General features: G+C 39.8%; 1 long non-coding RNA gene and 2 pseudogenes across 2 annotated transcripts in view; 2 read left to right on the top strand and 1 right to left on the bottom strand.

The window, feature by feature from the left end:
• The first annotated feature begins 1,988 nt into the window (after positions 1-1,988).
• On the top strand, positions 1,989-4,709 carry LOC143662793 (uncharacterized; annotated as a pseudogene).
• Positions 4,710-14,322: 9,613 nt separating this feature from the next.
• On the top strand, positions 14,323-16,300 carry LOC143662794 (ATM interactor pseudogene; annotated as a pseudogene).
• Positions 16,301-21,004: 4,704 nt separating this feature from the next.
• Positions 21,005-23,189, bottom strand: part of LOC143661912 (uncharacterized) — a 52,133-nt gene continuing 49,948 nt past the window's right edge. Inside the window, exon 3 of one of the 2 annotated variants that reach the window (XR_013164973.1) lies at positions 21,005-21,096. This is a non-coding gene — a long non-coding RNA (uncharacterized LOC143661912). Of the gene's footprint in view, positions 21,097-21,153; positions 21,187-23,189 lie in introns of those variants that run through there. The other variant, XR_013164972.1, reaches the window with a different exon arrangement.

Raw genomic sequence — 23,189 nt, forward strand, 5'->3', positions numbered from 1 at the left:
TCAAATTTTCAGAAAACCAATAAATAGATGGATAGGTGGGTGGATTGATAAATGGATAGATAAGATGATATGACAAATGTGGCAAAGTGTTAAAATGGTGGATCTGGGTGTCAGGAGTGGCATATGATAGAGTTCTGTATATGGGGTTTGTGTTATTGTTGCAACTGTTCTGTAAGTTTGAAATTATTTTAAAATAAAATGTTTTACAAAAAGATTATTATTTTCAGGATGGTATTACATTCTGTGATACTGTCCAGAGGACTTTTCCAACCCAGTTTGAGAGGCAGAATGTCATTTCCTTAGATATTAAGAGTTAATGCTTATTTTGATCATCAAGCAGTATAACATGGGAGAGAATCAACTTTCCTGGTTAAAGAGGGACACAGTCTTGCCATTTCTTTTGTATTTTATGAAGAACTATCATTTTAGCATAAATAAATATTTTAACATTAAGACAATCTATACTAAAATCTTAGGTAAGAGGGAGAATCTGACTTCCAGACTTAGCACATCAAAATAAACGATTGCCCAGACTTTGACGAAAGCAAGACACACAAAGAAACAGGAAGAGAGAACCCATTCGAGAAGACAACGACGACAGAAAGAGGACACCCAGACATTGGAACAACTAATCAAAGGCATTACGTCAACTTTCCTAAATAAATTAAAGGAGCATAGATATGAAACTAAATAAAATTAGGAAGACAATGCCTCAACAAAAGGAGAAATTACAATTTAAAAAAAGAAACAAACAGAACTTTGGGGGGTGAAAAATACAACATTGATTAAAAATAGAGGTATTCAACAACACATTTGAAGAGGCAAAATAGAATCAGAGAACTTGCCCACATTCTCCACCAAACGAAAAAAGAAAAGGATAAGAAAAAAAAAGGAAAAATTAGCGCGCTAGAAGATGTGACTTTGACATCATTGAGTCTGAAGAGCTAATACGGAAAAGAATGAAAAATAAAGTGAGCAGAACCTATAGGACCTTTGACACATCATGAAGTGTTACCAACATACAGGTTAAGGGCATTCCAGGAGTAGAAGGGCAGGAGAAAAAAGGGGCAGAAAAATACTTGAAGCAATAAAAGTCAAAAGTTTTCCTACATTCTATAATACGCAAACTCAGAGGTGGAAACTGAGAGCATAGGTTATCAGGTTAAGGCCTATTTTAAAGTATCCTAGGTTGTAAGCTCTCACAGCAGTCACATATTCAAGAGTTTTAACTGTTATTGCTAAATTCTGAGATGCTGATCTGTTTGTGTGCAACCTGGTCATTCCCTGGAACTTCAGGTATTTGCTTGGCACCTGAGACTCATAGTTAAGGCTCTGAAGCTATGAAAGTCAGTGGTACCCTATACAGGAACTGTTGTTTTTTTTAAACGGTGAAAAAGGGGCTTCTGGAAAAAATGGCAGAATAGGACACGCCGAGTTCATCCCTGCTCCAAGAAATAACTTGGGAATTGAAAAAAAAACATCCAGGACAGCAGGGGGTCCAGAAGACCCCCTGAGAGGGTCTTCTACACTATATAGGGACATCCTGGATGAAAAAGCTAAGGAATTGGGAAGTAGAGAACAGGGTAAGTGGGTTTTGTCAGGACTATGCTGGGAACAAGAGGCTGTGCCTAACAAAGTGCCTGTCCCTCTAGTGAGCTTGGGATATCAGCCCCCTCAGCTCCACAGCCTGAAGTTCCCTTAGGGACCTGGAAGCCAGTAAACTTGCTTTCACTGTTCATAGAGAACATCCAGCTAGCACAGAGTGTATGGCTTCCCTTTCCATACAGAGACCTGTAGAACTCAATAGTGCACAGACAGAGAGGCAGGGACAAGGAAGCAAGCCATGGTGCACCTCTAGGCCCCAGCACTCATGCTTGCTGCACCCCATGTACCCTACCCCACTCCAGCCCATGTCTAATACCCCTGCCCCAGCACCCTATGCCCCTGCATGCCCACAACCTGCCCTATGCTGCATCCCACCCTGTCCCATGTCCCTGTCCCCACACACTGCACCCCATGCCACACCCCACATTCCCATGCCCCCACTCACCACACCACAATCCCTCAAGCTGGACTCTGCCCTGCATCCTGGGCCCCATGTCATGCCTAACCAACAGGCTTTCCCAGGTAAGCTTTGGACAGGCGCAGTTAACATACCCTGTTCCTCAACCCAAGGTCATTCCAAAAGTGTGTCTGGGGACTATCATTCCGTCAGGTTCAGAAGCACAATCTCTGCTGAGGTGCACACTGCTCACTGCCAAGCCCCTGGGTTGGAGGATTTCAGCATACACTGGGACCAGCAGACATGGCTGAAATTATACCTGATCTCCATCCAGCTCACCCAGCTGTCACAGTCAGGGAGAGTTGGGTCTGAGGGGAAGAGGAGACCCAAGAGCACCTTCTTCTGGGAAGAAATAGAAAGTGCAGTCTGGTCAACTGCCTACCTGTCCAGCTATAATCAGATCCTCAAGTAGAATTGCATCCCTGTATGAGGTCTGGGCCTTGGTTTGGTGAGGAGTTATTCATCAACCAAGTGAAAAATGAGACCTTTAATACAAACCCAAGCAAACACAAAACCTGAGAAGACTAAAGGAAATCAACTTCCAAAACAATTCTATCAAGATAATCAAATGCCTCAAAGCCAAAAGAAAATCACAAAGCATATGAAGATGCAGACAGATAGAGCCAACCCCAATGGCCAAATTAAGACACCAAAGGAGATATAGCAGCTGGAACAACTACTCAAAGATGCTCAACCAACTCTCCTAAATAAATGTAATGGGTAGGCTAATGACATAAAGGATATCAAGAGGACACTAGAAGAGCATAAAGTAGAATTTGAAAGAATAAGTAGAAAAACATCAGATAACACAGAGGTGAGAGATACTGTAGACAAAATTAAAAATATACTACAGACTCCTGCCCCTCCTGGCCCAGCTCTGGGCCAGGTCTCTACCTATGGGGTGAGAATCTCTGGGCTGAGGTCAGCCCAGCGGTCAGCTCTGGGACAAGACCTGACCTCCTGGGAACCTTCATAGACCCTGAGGTGAGACGTGTCTTCCCAAGACTTCCTGTGTCCAAGGGAAGAACCCAGAAAAAGGACATAGCTACTGAACAAGGGGATGCAAGGTCTCAGGTATCTGTCAGCTTCAAGGATGTGGCTGTGCTTTTTACTCAAGATGAGTGGAGAAAGCTGGATCTTTCTCAGAGAAACTTGTACCAAGATGTGATGCTGGAGAACTATAGGAACCTGATCTCAGTGAGATTTCCATTTTCCAAACGAAAAGTGATTTCCCTGTTGCAGCGAGGAGAAGATCCATGGAAGGTAGAAAAAGAAAGTCCTGGAGGCTCTTCTCTAGGATGCATGAGCAGTCATAAAACCACAAATTCAACTCAAACACAAGACTGATTATTTCAGGGATTGGTAATGATCCAAAAGGACAGGGCTCTGAGACTTTAAATCAGTAAATCCCTGCATACATGAAAATGTATTAGAACAACTGGATGAAAAGGAAAAAAATCTCATTATACGAAGAAGCTATAGTAATATGAATTTGGCCAAAACTTAAGCCTAAAGCCAGTCCCTGATAGGCAACAATAGTTTCTAGGGAAAAAAAACGCTGCCAAAATGTGAAATACAAGGAAATAGCTTCAAACAGAATTGAAATTTACTTAACCAACCAAAAGTCAACACAACAGAGAAACACTATAAGTGTGGTATGTATGAGAAAACTTTCATTAACAAATCATCCCTTTGTAAACATGAGAAAAACCATAGTGGAGAGAAATTATTTAAATTTAAAGAATGTTTGAATGCATTCAACCAAAGTTCAGCTCTCATTCAACATCAAATAACTCTTACTGGAGAGAAACCCTATGTATGTAAACAATGTGGCAAATCCTTCAGTCGAAGGTCAGGATTTTTTATACATCAAAAAAAAAATCCAGGCTGGTGAAAATCCCTATAAATATAATCCTGGTAGGAGGGTCTCTAGTTGCAGCACATCCCTTCCTGGCTGTCAGAGAATTCATTCCAGAAAGAAGTCCTATTTATGTAATGAATGTGACAACACCTTTAAGTTTAATTCATCCCTTCATTATCATCAGAAAATTCACTCTGGAGAGAAACCTTTTAAATATAGTAAATGTGGGAGAGCCTTCATCAGAGTGCATCTCTTATTCAGCATGAAAGAATTCACACTGAGGAAAAGCCCTATAGATGTAATGGATGTGGAAAATACTTCACATCTATTTCATGACTTAATAAGCACCAAATAATGCATATTGGTGAGAAGTTTTATAGTTGTAATGAATGTGGCAAAGCGTTAAGTTCCCACTCAACACTGATTATCATGAGAAAGTTCATACCAGAGAGAAACCATGTGAATGTAAAGCATGTGGAAAAGCCTTCAGACAAAGTTCAACTCTCTTTCAACATCAGAGAAAGCATACTGGAGAAAGATCCTATAAATGTAACGAGTGTTGGAAAACATTCAGATGTAACTCATCCCTTAGTAATCATCAGAGAATTCATACTGGAGAGAAATCTTATCAATGTGAGGAATGTGGGATGTCTTTTGGCCAAAGTTCAGCTCTTATTCAAAATCGCAGAATTCCTGCAGGAGAGAAACCCTTTAAATATAATACACATTGGGAAAACTTTTAGACAAAGTTTACCACATATTGCACTTCAGAGAATTCATACTTGAGAGACAAGTCCTCTTGAGAGACAAGTATGAATGTAGTATGTGTGGGAAACTTTTCAACCAAGGTCATCCCTTACTAATCATTATAAAATTCATATTGAATAAAATATTTAGGAAGTAGATTCATGTGCAAAAGCCTTAAACCAAAGCTTATCAGAATACATAGTTGTAGGATGATATAATAAAGGTAATGGATATGAGAAAAATTTCTATAGAATTAGCTCTCATCAGATATTAAATTTCAAGGATAAACCATGAATATGAAATAGATATAAGGAAAGCATTCATGTCTGTCAGATACTTAAAATAACCTGAGATGAATAATTTGCACCAGGAGTCAATGACTTTGGGTGTTTGTAAAATAAAAGTTTTCTTTTTCTCCCTTTCTACAGCATTATACATTAGATGTCATATGTGATTGTCATAAACACCTGGGTAGATGGAAAGGTTTACACTGGATTTCTCACTAGAAAAATATCAAACCATATAAACTGGCAATATATCTTTATAACATTTAAATAGAATACAAAAGCATTGTTTTTAAAAAACTACATTTCTAGAGAAAAAAGAACAAATAAAAGATTAAAATGAAAAAATACATACTAGAGACACATAACAGCAGATTTGAAGAGGCAGAGGAAAGAATAAGTGAACAAAAGGACAGGACAGTTGAATTCAAAAGTGTAAAAGAAGAAATGGCAAAAAAAGATGGAAATTTTTGAATTGGATCTCAGGGAAATGATGGAAATATGAAGCACACATATATAAGAATCATTAATGTCCCAGAAGGAGAAGAGGAGAATAAAAGGCTAGGAAAATTATTTACAATGGCCAAGTCCAAATACCCCTGAAGAGAGGGATGAAAAGATCAAAGGTGATAGTGGAGTTACACAGAGAAGATAGGATTTAACAAATAAATATGAATACTGAATCATTAAATTGTTATATCTTTGAGTTACCAGTATTTTAGAGCAGCTAAAAGTAAAAACCTAAAATTGTGGAATTGTAACCATGTCAAAGTCTGAAATGTGTTCTACAACTAATTGTGGTCCTGTGCTTTGAGATTTATAGCTTTCATGTATATACGTTATACTTCACAAAGAAGAAGAAAAAATAGTCAACTGTGATGGTAAGAAATATTTAAGTCCTCTAGCCTCCTAAATTCTGGAGCAGCTAGGAACAAAAATATGAGAGGATTATATGGTAGGCCATGGCAAACTCTAGGATCTGTCCTGTAACTACTTGTTGAAGAGTATTTTAAAAACTATTGCTTTTTTATTTCTTTGCTTTGTATTTATGCTATACTGTTCAACTAAAAAAGTTTAAAAAAAAAAGCTAGGAAAATTGATTTAGCAGATAATGGGGGGAAACTTCGCAATCCTTATAAAAGACATATATATATATATGCAAATCAAAGAGGCCCAATGAACCCCAAACAGAATAAATCCGAAAAGGCCTACTTAAAGGTACATACTAATCATTCTGTCAAATGTTGAAGAGAAGCAGAGAGTCCTGAAAGCTGCAAGAAAAGAATGACTCACCATACAAGGGAAACCACACATGACTGAGTTTAGACTATCCAAAAGGCACTATGGAGGTGAGAAGGCAGCAGTGTGATATATTTAACATTCTCAGAGAAAGACTTCCAATCAAAAATTCTTTATCCAGCCAGATTGCAATTCAAAAGTAAGAGAGAGATTAAAATTTTCACAGCTAAAGGCTGAGAGAATTTGTCAACAAGAGACTTTCCCTATAAGAAATACCACAGGGAGTTCTGTAGGCTGGAAAAAAAAGACAGGAGAGAGAGATCTTTAGGAAGGTATAGAGATGAAGAGTATCAGTAAGGGTAACCTCAAGGATAAAATGGGAAATAGGGAAAAATATATAGATCTGACAAATAAAACCAAAGAATAAGATGGTAAATTCAAGAAACACCTTTACAGTAGTAACTTTTAATGGTAATGGGCTAAACTCACCAGTTAAAGATACAGATTGGCAGAATGGGCTAAGAAATATGATTCATCTATATGCTGCTTACAAGAGACTCATCTTAGACCCAAGGATACAAAATAGATTGAAAGTAAAAGGATGAAAAAAGATGTTCCATGCAAACTGTAACCAAAGAAAGCAGGACTAGCTATGTTAATATTGGAGAAGTTGACTTTAAATGTAAAGATGTCTTAAGAGACAAGGAAGGACACTCATATTAATAAAAGGGACAATTCTCCAAGAAGAAGTAACAATCATAAATGTTTATGCTCCAAATCAATCAATGAGTTCCAAAGTACACGAAACAAACATTGGCAAAACTGAAGGCAGCAATAGATGTTTACACAACAATGACAAAAAAATTCAATACACCACTCTCTGCTATAGATAGGACAACCAGAGATAGGATCAACAAGGAAATAGAGAACTTAATGCAATAAATGAATTAGACCTAACATAGATATATAGATTGTTACACCCCAAAACACAAGGATATACATTCTTCTCTAGTTCTCATGGATGTTCTCCAGGATAGATCATATGCTGGGGCACAAAGCAGGTCTTTATAAATTAAATAACATTGAAATTTATTCAAAGCACTTTCTCTGATCAGAATAGGATGAAGCTAGAAATATAACCATCAAAGAACCAGAACTTTCACAAATATATGGAGACTAAACAGCAAACTCTTAATTAGTGGGCCAAAGTAGAAATTGCTAGAGAAATTGGTAAATATCAGAAGATAAATGACTATAAGAATACAACATATCAGAACTTATGGGATTCAGCAAAGGCAGTGCTGACAGGGAAATTTATTGCCTTAAATGCTTATATTTTAAAAAGAGGAAAGAGCAAAAATCAAGGACTTACCTGCTCACCTGGAGAAATTAGAGGAAAAAAATCAAAGTAATCTCAAAGCAAATAGAAGAAGAGAAATAAATTTAAAGCAGAAATGATTGAGTTGGAGAACAAAAACAATGGAAAGAATCAATAAAACCAAAAGTTGGTTCTTTGAGAAAATCAATAATATTGATGGAACCCCAGTTACGATGACAAAAAAAAAAATGAGAGAGGATGCAAATAAACAAAAGAAGAAATGAAAAGGCAGTCATTACCACGGACCCTGAAGAAATGAAAAAAAAAACTCATAATGAACAACTCTATGCCAACAAACTAGACAACTTAGAAGAAATGGGCAAACTCTTAGAAACACACAATCTACATTAACTCAAGAAGAAATAGAAGCTCTCAACAAGCCAATCACAAGTAAAGAGATTCAATTAGTCATCCAAAATCTTGCTACAAAGGAAAGCCAGATAGCTTTACAGGGGAATTTTATGAAACATTCCAGAAAGAACTAACACCAATCCTACTGAAACTCTTCCAAAAAATTGAGGAATAAGGAACACAGCCTAACTCATTTAATGTAGTTAGTATCACTGTAATATCAAAATCACGTAAATGCACTACTAGAAAGGAAAACTAAAGGCCAATCTCCCAAAGAAATGGATGCAAAACTTCTCAACAAAATATTAGCAAATCAAATCCAACAACACATTAAAAGGATTATATACCACTGCCAACTGGGGTTTATACCAGGAATGCAATGGTGGTTCAACACAAGAAAATCAGTCAATGTAATAAAGTACATTAACACATTGAAAGGGAGTAAAATCGCATGATCATCTTGATCAATCCTGAAAAAGCATTCAACAAAATTCAGCATCCTTTTCTGATAGAAACACTTCAAAAATAGGAATTGAAGGAAACTTTCTCAATATCATAACGAGGCTATATGTAAAACCTATAGCCAGCATTATACTCAACGGTGAGAGACTGAAAGCCTTCCCCCCGTGCTGGTTTGAAAAGATGTATGTCCCCTAGAAAAGCCATGTTTTAATCTAAATCCCATTTCATAAAAGCAGAATAATTCCTATTCAATACTGTATGTTTGAAACTGTAATCAGATCATCTCCCTGAAGATGTGATTTAATCAAGAGTGGTTGTTAAGATGTATTTGTTTCCACCCATTTGGGTGGGCCTTGATAAGTTTCTGGAGTCCTATGAAAGAGGAAACATTTTGGAGAATGAGAGATTCAGAGAGAGCAGAGCAGAACAACATAACCATGAGAAGCAGAGTCCACCAGCCAGCGACCCTTGGAGATGAAGAAAGAAAATGTCTCCCGGGGAGCTTCATGAAACAGGAAGCCAGGAGAAGAAGCTAGCAGATGATGCCATGTTTGCCATGTGCCCTTCCAGATGAGAGAGGAACCCTGGCCGTATTCATCATGTGCCTTTCCAGATGAGAGAGATACTCTGTGTTCGCCATGTGCCTTCTCACTTGAGAGAGAAACCCTGAATTTCATTGGCCTTCTTGAACTAAGGTATCTTTCCCTGGATGCCTGGGACATTTCTATAGACTTGTTGTAATTGGGACATTTTCTTGTCCTTACAACTGTAAACTAGCAACTTATTAAATTCCCCTCTTTAAAAACCATTCCATTTCTGGTATATCGCATTCCCGCAGCTGGCAAACTAGAACACCTCCTAAGACCGAGAATGAGACAAGGATGCCCTCTGTCACTGCTAATATTCAGCATTGTACCAGGGGTTCTAGATTGAGGAATCAGGCAGGAAAAAGAAATAAAAGACATCTAAATCAGAAAGGAAGAAGTAAAACTCTCATGATTTGCAGAGGACATTATACTATACTTGGAAAATTCTGACAAATGTATGATAAAGCTTCTTGAACTAATAAAACATTCAGTGAAGGGGTGGGAAACAAAATTAATGTCTCAAATATCAGTAATGTTTCCATACACATACAATGGCCTATCTGAGAAGACAATTAAGGAAAAAATTCCATTCAAAACAGCAACTAAAATAATCAAGTATCTAGGTATAAACTTAACCAGGATGTAAAGGACCTGTACACAAAAAGCTACATAACACTGCTAAAAAAAGTTCAAAGATTTAAACAGGAGGAAAGACATTCCCTGCTCACAGATAAAAGGTTAAATGTAGTTAAAATGTCAATTCTACCCAAATTGATCTACAGATTAAAACAATACCAATCAAAATTACAATAACTTATTTTGAAGACTTAGAAAAGCTAGTTATCAAATTCATCTAGAAGGGAAAGAGACCTCAAATAGCTAAAAGAAAATCCTTCAAAAGAAGAACAAAGTGGGAGAATTAACACTTGCAGATTTTAAAGCTTATTATAAAGGCACAGTGACCAAAACAGTATGGCATTGGCACAAATATAGAAGTATTGACAAATGGAGTCCAATCAAGAGGCCAGAGATAGACCACCAAATCTATGATCAGTTGATCTTCAACAAGGTCCCCAAGTCCACTGAATTGGGACAGAATAGTCTTTTCAACAAATGGGCGGGAGAACTGGATATCAGTAGCCAAAAGAATGAAAAAGGACCTCACATTACACTTATACAAAAATTAACTCAAAGTGGATTGAGGACCTAAATACAAGAGGCAGTATCATAAAACTCCTAGAAGAAAATACAGAAAAAACATCTTCAATATCTACTAATAAGAGATAGCTTCTTAAACTTTACACCCAAAGCACAAGCAGAGAAAAAAAATAGAATAACAGGAACTCCTCAAAATCAAATGTTTCTGTGCCTCAAAAGACTTTGCTAAAAATGTGAAGAGGCAGCCAACTAAATGGGAGAAAATATTTGGAAATCATGCATTGGATAAAGGTTTGATATATTTTATACATAAAGAAATCATACAACTCAACAGCAAAAGAACAGCTCAATTATAAAATGGTCTTAAGAAATGAATAGACATTTTTCTGAAGAACAAATACAAGACACTAAAAATCACATGAAGACGTGCTCATTTTCATTAGCTATCAGATAAATGCAAATCAAGATACAATGAGATATTGCTTCACACCTATAAGCATGTCTGCTATGAAACAAACAGGAAACTACAATTGTTGGAGAGGATGTGGAGAAATTGGAACAATTATTCACTGCTGGTTTGAATGTATAATGGTACAACAGCTATGGAAAACAGTTTGGTTGTTCCTTAGAAAAATAAATATCAAGTTGCCCTATGCCCCAGCAATACCAGTACTCAGTATACACCCAGAAGAGCTAAAAGCAGTGACATGAACAGACATTTGCACACTGATATTCATGGTGGCACTATTCACAATTGCCAAAAGAAGGAGACAATTCAGGTGCTGATCAAGAGAAGAATGTATAAACAAAATGTGGTATGTATGTACGATGGAATATTATGCAGCAGTAATATAAAATGAGTTCCTGAAGCATATGAGAACATGAATGAAACTTGAGGACATAATGATGAGCTAAATAAGCCAGTCACAAAAGGATAGATACTGCATTATTTTACTATTATGACCTTGGCGAAGGTAAACTCATAGGCTTATAATATAGAATACAGGGGACCTAGAGATATACAGAAGCTAGAGGCAGGTAAATGGTTAGGTAATGAGGTTGAACTAAAATGTAAGGGAATAGATAGAAATTAAGGTGGCTCACTAGTGGGCCTATAAGTAATATTGCCATATTGAAGGTGAACATGATTGAAAGGAGTTGTTTAGAGCCGTGAATCCCATCAATTAACACTACAAATATAAATAAGGTCTGCATGAACTATTTCAAAGGTGCAAATCTTGTACAAAGAATAAATAATAGATGGGTATAGGGGGGATACTAATATTGCATCCTGTGGTCTATATTTAACAGGAAGACATCAAAAGTACCACAGCAATTCCAGGGCTACACAATTGGATATTCTATTCAGTGGGGGTGTGTTCATCAGTTATCTTTCTTTCTGAATCAATGATGTTGGTGATTGTACAACTAAGTGAGGGAATTACATGACATGGATTGTTGACTGTGGACATTATACATGGTTCCCACTGGAAGGAGGGGGCTGAAAGATACATAACCTGAGAAGTAGATGCAAACTGTAGAGCTGTTAATTCTATTACTAGATTTTGAAATGCTGTGCTATGTATATATAACCTAGTATCTCCCTAGAACTTTGGGTATCTGTGTGACACCTAAGACTCGGAGTTAGAGTTCTGCAGCTCTGAAAATTAGCATTGTTCATGCAACAACTGTCAAAGAAACCAAAAAAGAGATCAGGCTTCAATTAGAGATAAGAATGAAGCTAATCAGGCTGGGATTAAGGAAAATCAAAATACAGGGGAAAGAATGACATTGTCAGTATTTCAGAATGCACTTACTGTATGAAACCAAAGGAAAAGAGGTTTATATTTCCAAAACCTAAAATTTCTGTAGCTTTATAATCTAACTTAACCTGTCTGGATAGTTCATTTAAACAGTCTAAAAACATGGAGCCCATAATGGGAATGAGGGCTTGTAATTCTGTATAGCTTAATGTAATACTACCCAGATACATCCCAGAGTATGTTGAGCAGATAATTAAAAGCTACTGACAAATTCCCTTGAGGGGCAGGAGAAAATACATGGAACTATTAAGCTTTATCACAGGGGAAATCCTTAACACTTTCTCAAATATTAAGGGCTCAAAAGCCAATAGGCCAGGCCCTTGCTCTTGTGAAACTTATTTCTGTGGTGGAGAAGCTAAATCCAGAAAACTTCTCTTGTTCCCACATCTCTCTCTAAGCCCAACTCCTCATGTAAAATCATTACCCTCACCTCTACATAGGACATGATATCCAGGAGTGAAAGTTTCCCTGGCAATGTGGGGCATGTCTCCCAGGGATGAGCCTTGGCACTGTGGGGTCAACAGTGCCTTCCTAACCAAAAGAAGGAAATGAAATGTAAGATCTCAATGGCTAAGGGGTTTCAAATAGAGTCACAAAGCTATTCTGGAGGCTACTCTTACACTAGCTTCAGCTTGACATTGCTAATTACCAGAGTTTGCCAAACCCCAACCAAAACCATTCCTGCCAACCCTAGAGAACACCTACGGTTTTATCTGAGATTCTCCAAAAGTTTCATGCCCTAAGATTACTTTCCAGAAATTTGTCACCTCCATATGGGTGCCTAGGCCAGATAAGCCCTGAAAGCCAGAGGGGCCATTTTCTCCAAGAACATCAACTGGTTTTATTCCTCTATCCCATATTATTGACATCCCTTTCCAACATGGAAAAGTTAGAATGGGTAGAGTCCAGATATCCTTAAAGATTAGGAGAAGGATCAAAAGAGAAAATGGAGTTATAACAGAAAAGATAGGATTTAAAATGAGTATGACTGCTGAATCATTATATTGATATTTTTTTCAGTCTCCAGTATCTTGGAGTAGCTAAAAGGAAAAACCTGACATTGTGAACCCACACAAATCACAACTGTGAATTGTGAACCAAACTCTGAAATTTTTTTCTATAATTACTTGTTATAATATATTTTGAAATTTATTGCTTTTTTGCATATATGTAATATTTCACAATTTAAAAATATTTTTAAAATTGGTAATCCTACTGTATTAGCTAGGGTTATCTAGAGAAACAGAATCAGCAGGAGATATCCATAGTCAAAAAATTTATATAGGTGTCTCCCATAACCATGGGAATGTAGAGTCCTAAATCTGTAGGGCAGGCCACCAGTTGGTAATTCCAATGAAGTTCCTCAATGAACTCTCAGGAGAGGCTGGCTAGGCAGCCATGGGAATGGAAGAGTCCAAAATCCACAGGGCAGGCTGTGAAGCTGGGGACTCCAATGAAGGGTCTGGACAAACTCCACTTGCCTGCTGAAGAAGCTTCTGGTGATTAGATTGTCACTCATTGCAGAAGACACTCTCCTTAACTGATTACAAATGCAATCAGCTGTGGATGCTGCCAGTTTGGTCATGATTTAAGACCATGAGATATCCTCATAGCAACAGATAGGCCAGCACTTGCCCAACCAGATGACCGGGTGCCACCACAAGGCCAAGTTGACACATGAACCTGGCCATAACACCTACCAATGTAATATTGCGGTTATCATTCTCTAATCTATTTTTTTGAGGCTGTGTGTGTGTACATATAAACATACCTTTAAATTGGATCATCACTCATATTCAGTTTCATGCTTTGCTCTTTATATTTTGGTTTTAATTATAATTTTCCTATGCTATTAAATATTTTTCAAAAATTTGAAAATAGAATAAAAACGAATGTTGGAGGAAGACAGCAAAACTTGAAATACAAGTCTTTAAAAGCCACAGGCAGATGCAGATGTGACAGTTGGCCCATGCTCAGCTCTGGGCTCGGACACACCAGTGGATGCAACGGCCATGAAGGCAGCTGCTGTGACATCCCCTTGGACAGCTGAGGAGCAGCTGTCTTCAGCCCCCTTTCACAAGGCAGCAGCCCACAGCTCCAGTGCTGCCTACCCAGGAGCCGATCCAGTAGTTGGTGGATGAGCTGTCCCCAGCCATGCACACCAACCTTGGGTGCACCCTGCATGGCTGTGGTAAGATCCTGCCCGACAGCCCTGCACTCAACATGTACCTGATCAAGAGCCACACTTACAGGATGGCATATTAAAATCCAACTATAAGGAAACATTTGAAAACTGTACTAAAAGTCAACTGCTGCCCAATTGAAGGATGCCCTAGAGGCCCTGACAGACCATTTTCTTGATTTGCTCTTGAAAAACATCACTTTATGAAAATGCATGTGGAAGAGAAGCATAAATGTAATAAGTACAGCAATTCCTATGATATTGAAAGGGACTTGAAAAAACACACAGAGAATTGTGGCAAGACCTTCCACTGCACATGTGGCTGTCCTTATACCAGCAGAGCTGCCTTGTAGTCAGTCACACATCCATCAAACTGGCCATGAGATCCTAGCTGAATACAGGGATCCACCTATTAAGAAAAGGAAAATACAGAAGTCCATGAACAAACAGAAGCTGTCAAAAAAGAGCATTGAATCATTGCTTGATAAACCAATTGCTAGAACAGATACACAAGGACTAGAAACTTCTGAAATAAAGCTAGTAGCTTCCATTGAAGACTCCTGCAGCTCTGATGCCAGAAAACAGACTCTTGAAACACCTCCAAGATATCCTCAGAAGTTTCTTATACCAGAGTCCAAAGTGGCTTTGGTTAAACAGCTTGTTCTGCAGTTTTCTCCTTTGCCTGTCTTTGTGCCTACTACAGCTGACTCCTTGGCCCTGCCTGTGATAGTAGGTGTAGAGCATCAGGGTTTTTCCATGGGCACCATTCACTTACTTCCCCTGTCCATAGGAACCTGATCCTTGGCCTAGATTTTCTTAGGCGAAGCCTGCCTCTCTTAAAAATTGTGAATCCCACTGCTGTTGAGCCAATTAGTACAGGTGTTCAACTTGGGTAAAAGTCCACCTACTACTTTACAACAACTAGGGAACACATGTCAGAATAGCATTTCTTCCATCAATGTGCAGATAGATATGTCTTTTGCTTTCTGCACAGTGGGCTCCCCAGACTCCTCTGTATTGTCTTGTTCTCAAACTAACTTGACATTTGGTTCTCAAGTTTCACTTCCCATTAGTGTTCAAACACAACACTTTTACCCAGTTCTAAAGAACTTTATCTATTGCTGCTCAGACTGATGCTTTTTTAGATGTTTGTTTCCTGTCAGGTGGGATCTCCAGAGAAACTCAAAACCAATGGAGCACAAACTTCCACAGATGACTGGATTCACATGGACCAACCAGTAATGTGTGTAGACATTTTTGAGAATGTTCACTCATCATACCAGGTTTCTACAGACAATATCATAAGCAACAGTTTGGTAGCAGAAACTATAGCTCGTGGTTCGTTACCTCAGAATGACCCTCAAAATTTAAATCAAGATATTGAGAAATCTGCAGCAATTATAAATTTCAGTGAGCCAAATAGTATGCTACCTTCCCAAAACACAACAGATAATCAGATCCAAACTGTAGATTTACTAAATGACTTAGAAAATATTTTGTTAAGTAACTTGCCAAATCAGACATTTGATAAGTGCAATCTTTTGTCTGACAAATAGTGGACGGACACACAGTTCCCATCTGGCCAACCCAGAATCCAGGAATAGATTTTAATATTGAAGAGTTCTTTTCAGCCTCAAATATCCAAACTCCAATGGACAGAGTGAACTCAGCAATATGACCACTGAACCAGTCTTGGAATCCCTGGACATAAAGACCTAAACCAACTTTTTGTTTGCAGACACCTCTGCTCAGTCCTACAGTTGTAGGGGAGATGCTAACTTCTTGGGCCTGGAGATGTTTGATTCACAGATACAGACAGACTTAAGCTTCCTTTTAGACAGTGGCCCTCAACTGCCTCTGGACAGTTATCTGAAACACTCCAGCTTTTTTCATGACCACTGATTCATCTGACACAGAAACACAAACAGAAGGGGATCGCTACTAAAAACCTACCGCTCTAGAAAGCAAAGTTCAGTTGAGCACTACAGAAGCACAGACAATGAATTCTGGTTTTGAAACCCTGGGGAGTTTGTTTTTTGTTGGTAGTGAAACTCATACAGTCATGGATGACTTCTGGCCGATGTGACCTGGAACATGATGGAGTCTCAGTTCAGTTCTGTGGAAACACAGACATGTGCAGAAATACACACAGTCTTCAATATCTAAGTGACTTGAATGTGCAGGATGGCATTTATGGCTTTCTTCTGGATTTAGAAAATGGGGAAAGGGGACAAGAATATTAACAACTGAAGTAGTTGCTTATGTGGTTGCTTAGGTTCTTTGCTTTTTGTACTTGTAAACATGAAATTTATGCATAAATGTGAGTGTATTAAAAAGTATATCATGCTGATCTAAAAAAAAAAAAAGGTAAAAAAGTGACCTGACTTCAACCAGAGATATGAATGAAGCTTATCTGGATAGGACTAAGGTAAACCAGAGAGCAGAGTGAAGAATAACATAGTCTATATTTTAAAACTTCAAATTCTGTGTGAGACCAAAAGAAGAGATGTTTATTTGGTGCAAGATTTATATTTAACTAATTTAACTTGCATGGTCAGTTTATTCAAACACCATAATTATATAGAATCTTGAATAGGGAGTGAGATCTTGTTGGTTTGTACAGGTTAGTGTGATGTACCAATACATCTCAGAGTAATTTTGGCAGAGAATAAAAAAGTATCTGCAATGTCCCCTTGAGGGACTGGAGAGAAAGGAGGAACTATTCAACTTCCCCACATGGGTAATTCCTGACATTCTCACAAGCATTTGGGACAATCAATTTAATAGACCTAGCCCTTGATCTTGGGGCTCACTGCTATGAAACTTGTTCCTGCAAACAAGCCTACTTATAATTATGCCTAAGAGTTACCCCCAGAGAACATGGGACTTGACTCCTGGGGATGTAAATCTCCCTGGCAATGTGGGACATGACTACCAGGGATGAGCCGGGATCTGTCATCATGAGATTGAGAAAGCTTTCTTGACCAATAGGGCAAAGAGAGAAATGAGATAAAATAAAGTTTCAGTGGCTGAGAGATTTCAAATTGATTAGAGAGGTCATTCTTATGCATTATATAGGTATCGATTTTTAATTTTTAGTATATTGGAATAGCTAGAGGGAAATACCTGAAACTGTTGAACTGTATTCCAGTAGCCTTGATTCTTGAAGATGATTGTATGACAATATAGTGTTTATAATGTATGGTATAATTGTGAAAACCTTGTGGTTGACACTCCCTTCATCTAGAGTATGCACAAATGAGTAAATAAATAAATAAATAAATAATATGGATGGGATGGGGGTAAGAAAAAGTTAGGTAGCTTGCAAACTAGTTGATCAATGAAAGAGAGGTTAAGGCGAGATATATGGGTTTTTTTTCCTTTTTCTTTTTATTTCTTTTTCTGGAGTGATACAAATGTTCCAAAAATGATCATGGTGATAAATACACAACTATGTGATGATATTGTGAGCTACTGATTGTTTACTTTTGATAGACTGTATAGTGTGTGAAGATATCTCAATAAAAATATTTTTTAAAACTTCCCAACATTGATAAAAACATGAACATAATTTTCTAATAAGTTCAACAAACTCCGAATAGGAGAAACCCAATAGATCTGTTCCAAGACACATCATGATCCAAGTCAAATGCCAAATGTAAAGAGAGAATTCAGAAAGCAGTGAGAGAGAGAAGTGATGCATTAGATCCAAAGTATCCTTAATAAGATTGAAAATAGCTCCTAAAATAATAAAATACCTAAGAACAAGTTTAACCAAGAAGTTGATGGATTTGTACACGGAAAACTACAAAAAATAACTGCTGAAAGGAATTAAAAACCTAAATAAATGGCAAGAAATCTGTGTTCATGGATAGAAAAACATTATTAAGGTGTCAAAACTACCCAAAGCAGTACATAGATTCAACAATATACCTATCATTGAAATGTTAATTCAATGTAGACATTGAAATGCTAATTCTCAAACTCATGTAAAATTGCAAGGTATCCCAAACAACCAAATTAATATTGCAATTTCCACTTTATTGTCCTGGAGCATTAATACCCTTCATATCTTTAATATTTCTTCTCTCTCTTTAGAGACATAAAAGATGGAAATATCATGATTGTAACTTATTGTGTTCAAATAAGTTTGACCAAGACATGGGATTTTTTTTCAGAGATTCTATAAGACATCTTTGTCCAAAAATTGGGCAAGCCTAACATTTTTGCTCAAACAAAATCAATAAATTATTCGTTATTGAACTCTCCTCAAATGATATCAAGGAATTGTGGTTAACTGTCCTTACTATAAAATCTTTCTCTTCCTGGCAAGGTTTAATAGCTCACCTCTTTCAAATACAATTTGAGTTTGACTGAAATTACCTATTTCCTACCAACTCAACATTGGAATGTCCCAATTTGCTCTCAACTACTATAAAAGAGATACATGAACAGAGGGCTAAAGGAGTTTTCTAGCATATGATTTATGTCCAGTGTTATTTTAAATATACAATTAGGAAAACATATATGTATTTTTTTACTGCTCTCATGATTCTTGGTTCTGAAAGTTTTCTGTGTCATATGCCTGATACAAATCAGCCCACGAGGGAAAAATCACTCCAATGATGCAAACCAAATGTACAAGATTCAGACTTGATAAAGCCATGTTTAGGGCATGATTCTTTGGAACTTTCTTGTTATGTTGAAGATTCCAGCACCTAGGAATATATTCTTGTCCTAGAGATCAAAGAGCATGTGTCCTTTTAGGGCAGAAGAATCTCTAAAGTTATATTTAGAGGCCAATTATGTGTGGTCAACAGGCTTGCTCATAATGTCCAAATTGTGCTGACCTTATTTTAATCCAATACACTGCTCTGCTATTAACTTGAAATGACATACTAGTTTCTGGTCACAGATGAGATGCCTTGCTAATTGTATTCTAGAAGGGCCAGAGAAACTGGCCTCTTCACCATATAGAATAGTCCTGATAAAATTTCTTCCAGGATAGATCAAGTTTTATCTAAGATACAATCTTTACAGACTTGACTCTTCCAAATCAGAGAAAAAGAAACTGTGCAGTCAGGCCTGATTGGAAGAGAAATGCCAAATGGTACTATGCTGGCAAGTGAGCATCCCTGCTACACATCATCTGGGAAACTGGAGCAGACCATTGTGCACTAAGATGGGCTTATGAGTTGAACCAAAGAAGAGCAACTAGTAAACTAGTGCATGTGCTCATTATAGGTGTGCCTTGGTGCTAAATACTCTACCTACTGTTTTTAAAAATGCCTGAATGATGAGAAGATACTACAGTCTCTTGGTTAAATGAATGAGCTCTGGAACCTTACAGCCTAGTTGAAACCCTGGTTTGGGTATTGCCACTTGTGTGACCCAAGGAAAGGTGTTGTTTTACCAAAATAGATTAAAAGAAGTAAAGAAATCCAGGCTGTGCCCAGGAAAGGATGTTGTGGAGTGAAGCATCTGGGCAGATCAAGGCATTGCATGTCTCCCCAGAAACCTTCGCAGTCCTATCCATTATGTTCATTGACAGGATAACCTCCATCCTAGCTAATACCACTGAGGTGTGGCCATTGGGTCTTACATTTGGCCCTTTGGCATCTTTTTTTCCAGCCCTTCTGTCACACCCTTCCCTGTCCATCATGCATTCTGCCATGCCAAGCACCCTCCCCTGTCATGCGCCCTCCCTTTGTTACATATTCCAGTGATGCTGTTGTCACACGGTTGGGGATGAATAGCGCCATTGCAGTCTGTGCCTTGGAGGAATTGGACACTAGGAAACAGCTTTCATGTTTCATTCTCCAATCCCTCGATTGAACACTGCACCAATTGCCCTTTATGGGTAATGTACTGAGCAAGCTATGCCCCCTGCCCTGCAGCCACTGCCCTGGGCCCAGCCATCACCCACCTGTTCATTCCTCCCGCTCTGTTCCCCTGGTAGGTCGGGAACACCCCACTGTCCCTGCTCCTTTCCCCGACCCTGTGTGCAGACTCTTCAACCCAGGTCGCTGGAACTTACAGTCTGGGTTTCACATCACTCCGAAGAGGAACTATCTGATCCAGCTGAGTCAATGCTCCTCTCTAGGGGAACTTCCTTTTGTGTCCAGAGGGAATCCTCGGAAGAAGCCGGTGTTGTCTCCTCAAAACTCCAAGATGTTTGGCCCCTCTTCTGGGACAGTGAAGATTCCTCCCCCAGGGTACAGATGGACTCTTGTGTGTTGGCCACCTGCACGGGTCTATAGTAGGCCAGCGCCATCCAGCCACCTTCTGCATTCCTGCCTAAAGGAAGATGAACTGAGGAACCCAGGAGGTGGTGGCAAAGGGTTAGCCAAAGAGGAGGAGGCTTATACAGAAACCACAGAGCAGGAAGATCAGAGAAGGGGATCCCACAGGAGTGAGGACATATCAAGCCCCTGGGGATGGATGGAGTGGTCACTTCCTTCCAGTGCAGCTCTGGGCCTCTAAAGGAAAAGTTTAGCTCCCAGCCTTCAGAAGATGGCTGGTGTCAGAAAGTCCAGGAGTTTCCTGTGAGCTCAGTTGTCAACAACTTTGCCATTACGAGCTCACCCAGGCCTGTGGGTGGTATCTTACCTCTTGGAAGATGTGATCCAGGTGCAGCAGGGCTCTTTGGCCCAGTCTCATTCCTGCCCCTAGTTTCCAGAGCAGCTGCCAGAGGCAGTGGTGGATGAAGGCCATCAGCTCAGCTCTTCAGGTTCACAGCCAGGGAAGGAGGCATCAGGAGAAAATTCTTCAGCTATTCCATCAAGCAGCACTCCTCCTCCCACACCTGACAGATGTAGATGCTATAAAAGGAAACTGGTGATGCCACTGTCACTGTCGTGGGGTGGAGGTGAGCTGACCTCACCTCAGAAGCTTCCTCACATTGCCACCAACGAAGATACAGACCAGGAGAAGAACGCTGAGCCAAAGCAGGGCCATGACATCTTGGAGGAGGGTGAAATTGAGGGCACGTCAGAGAGCAACAAAGATACAGACCAAGAGAAGAACGCTGAGCCAAAGCAGGGCCATGACATCTTGGAGGAGGGTGAAATTGAGGGCACGTCAGAGAGCAGCATCACTGAGCCTGCCCCTTCTTTCTCTCCCCCTGCTGCAAGGAATGCAGAGACCCTGACCCAAGCCATGGTCACCCTGCCAATTCCAGCTTGTTCCTCCACAGCAGTAGCTGATTTGACTGACCCCCCCCATCAGGTTCCCAATTCTGTCTAACCCTATACTTCCCCCGCACACCAACTAGTACTGATCAAATACAAACCCCTAGCTCTCCTCTGGCTGTTCCTACACAATCTCTCTCTCCCTTTAGAGTCAATCCTCTCCCTAAGGTGTCCCCTACTGAGAACAGTGGCCCTTCATGTTCACTTGCAGTTCCTACACCTTTTATTTCTCACCTCCCTACACCTCCTAGCACCTTATTCCTGTTCCCCAATCATACCACCCTCAGAAATAAGTCACCCACCCCTATGTGCATAGATCCCCTTCCTTTATTCTTACCTGCCCCTCCCATAGTCCGTTGCACCAGCACCCTTGGCTTCACCAGCCAGCCAATCATTACTACCTTGGTCACTTCCACCATCACAGCCAGCACATTTCCACACTGGGCCTCACAGCCTGACTCAGATCCTAGTGAAACGGCTATGGACACCAGTCCCCCTTCCCTGGCTGTCATTTTCAGGTCTCCCCCCAGGCCCCATTGTGAATTCCCTCCAATTTCCCCATGCCTGACATTGTATGGACTGGACACCATCTGCAAAGGCCCCTGGCTCCATCAGCCCATGTGCATTTATGAGCAGTGAACCAACCTCAATTTTCAATGCTCCTTTTGCCTCAGCCCACATTTCGGGCACCTCAAAGACAGCAGCAGAGAGCCGCTTTTCCCAGGGCTCCTGTCTTCACTGGCTTCCTAATCACTACATCTCTGGCCACCTTTCCTCCAGCTGGCAGCATTTTTGCAGACTCAGTGTCCAAGCCTGGGTCTGATCCTGAGACTATGGATACCACACTGCCTTTTCAGGCTGTCATCCATCTCTAGTCTCTTCCTGTCTCCTGGAATAATATCTTGCCATTTCTCAATGCACTTCCTGGTTCTGCAAACACACCACAGAATGTCAGCACTGCCTCAAGCCAAGTCTCCACTGGATTGCCTCTACAGCCAGTCAATAACCCAGCTGCAACTTACATCTTACCATTTTCCTCAAGAGCCACTCCTCAGCCCACATTCAGGGTCTCCATTGGGCAGCAGCTGGCCTCTCTAGCAAACTTGGCAGTGCCACCAAAAGCTGCAGGTTTAAGCTCTCTGGCTACCCAGCCACCCAGTGGCAGCATTACACAACCAGTGTTTGCAGGACTGACACCTCCACTTTACAGCTTTGGAATCCCTGTCAGCACCAGGAGGGACCCTGGGAGCAACACAGGTGCTGCCACCATTGACACAAACCTGATTTCTGGCTTTGCAACTTCCACAGGGATGCCCACCACTGTGAATAGGAGCTCACTGGGTACAAAGACCAATTGAGGACCACTTGCCTTTATGGAACCTGTAACCCTGATGGGAATTAGAGGCTATGGGGTCAGTGTGCGTGCCACAAGACCCAGTTCCATGTCTGGAGCTCTTAACTTTGGGGAAGGGCCAAGTAGAAGAGTCAGCACCACTTCTGTTCTGCAGACATCAACCACCCAAAGGATGCCTATTGTGAGAGTAGTGGGAGGTTACAGCACCAAACATGGTCATAGGGTCCCTTTAGTTCCCTCTTTCCACCAAGGGACCTGGGACCCACTTGGCCAAAATTCAGGTGATTCAGTGGGAGGAGACAGCAGCACAGCTGTACTAGGGCACCCTTTTGCTGCCACCTTTGGTGGAAACAAGTGACCTTGGCATGAGTAAGCCAGGAAGCAGCCTTGCCTTGGGGCACCCCCATCCCATACCCAGGTCTCAAAGGAGACATTTCTTTTAGCTCAAGACACAGCATTTCAGCAAGTTAGAAACAAAAGTTCACTTCAAAAATGTCGAGTATCTGATATC

Source organism: Tamandua tetradactyla, chromosome 18, assembly GCF_023851605.1.
Source record: "Tamandua tetradactyla isolate mTamTet1 chromosome 18, mTamTet1.pri, whole genome shotgun sequence".
NCBI classification, from domain to species: domain Eukaryota; kingdom Metazoa; phylum Chordata; class Mammalia; order Pilosa; family Myrmecophagidae; genus Tamandua; species Tamandua tetradactyla.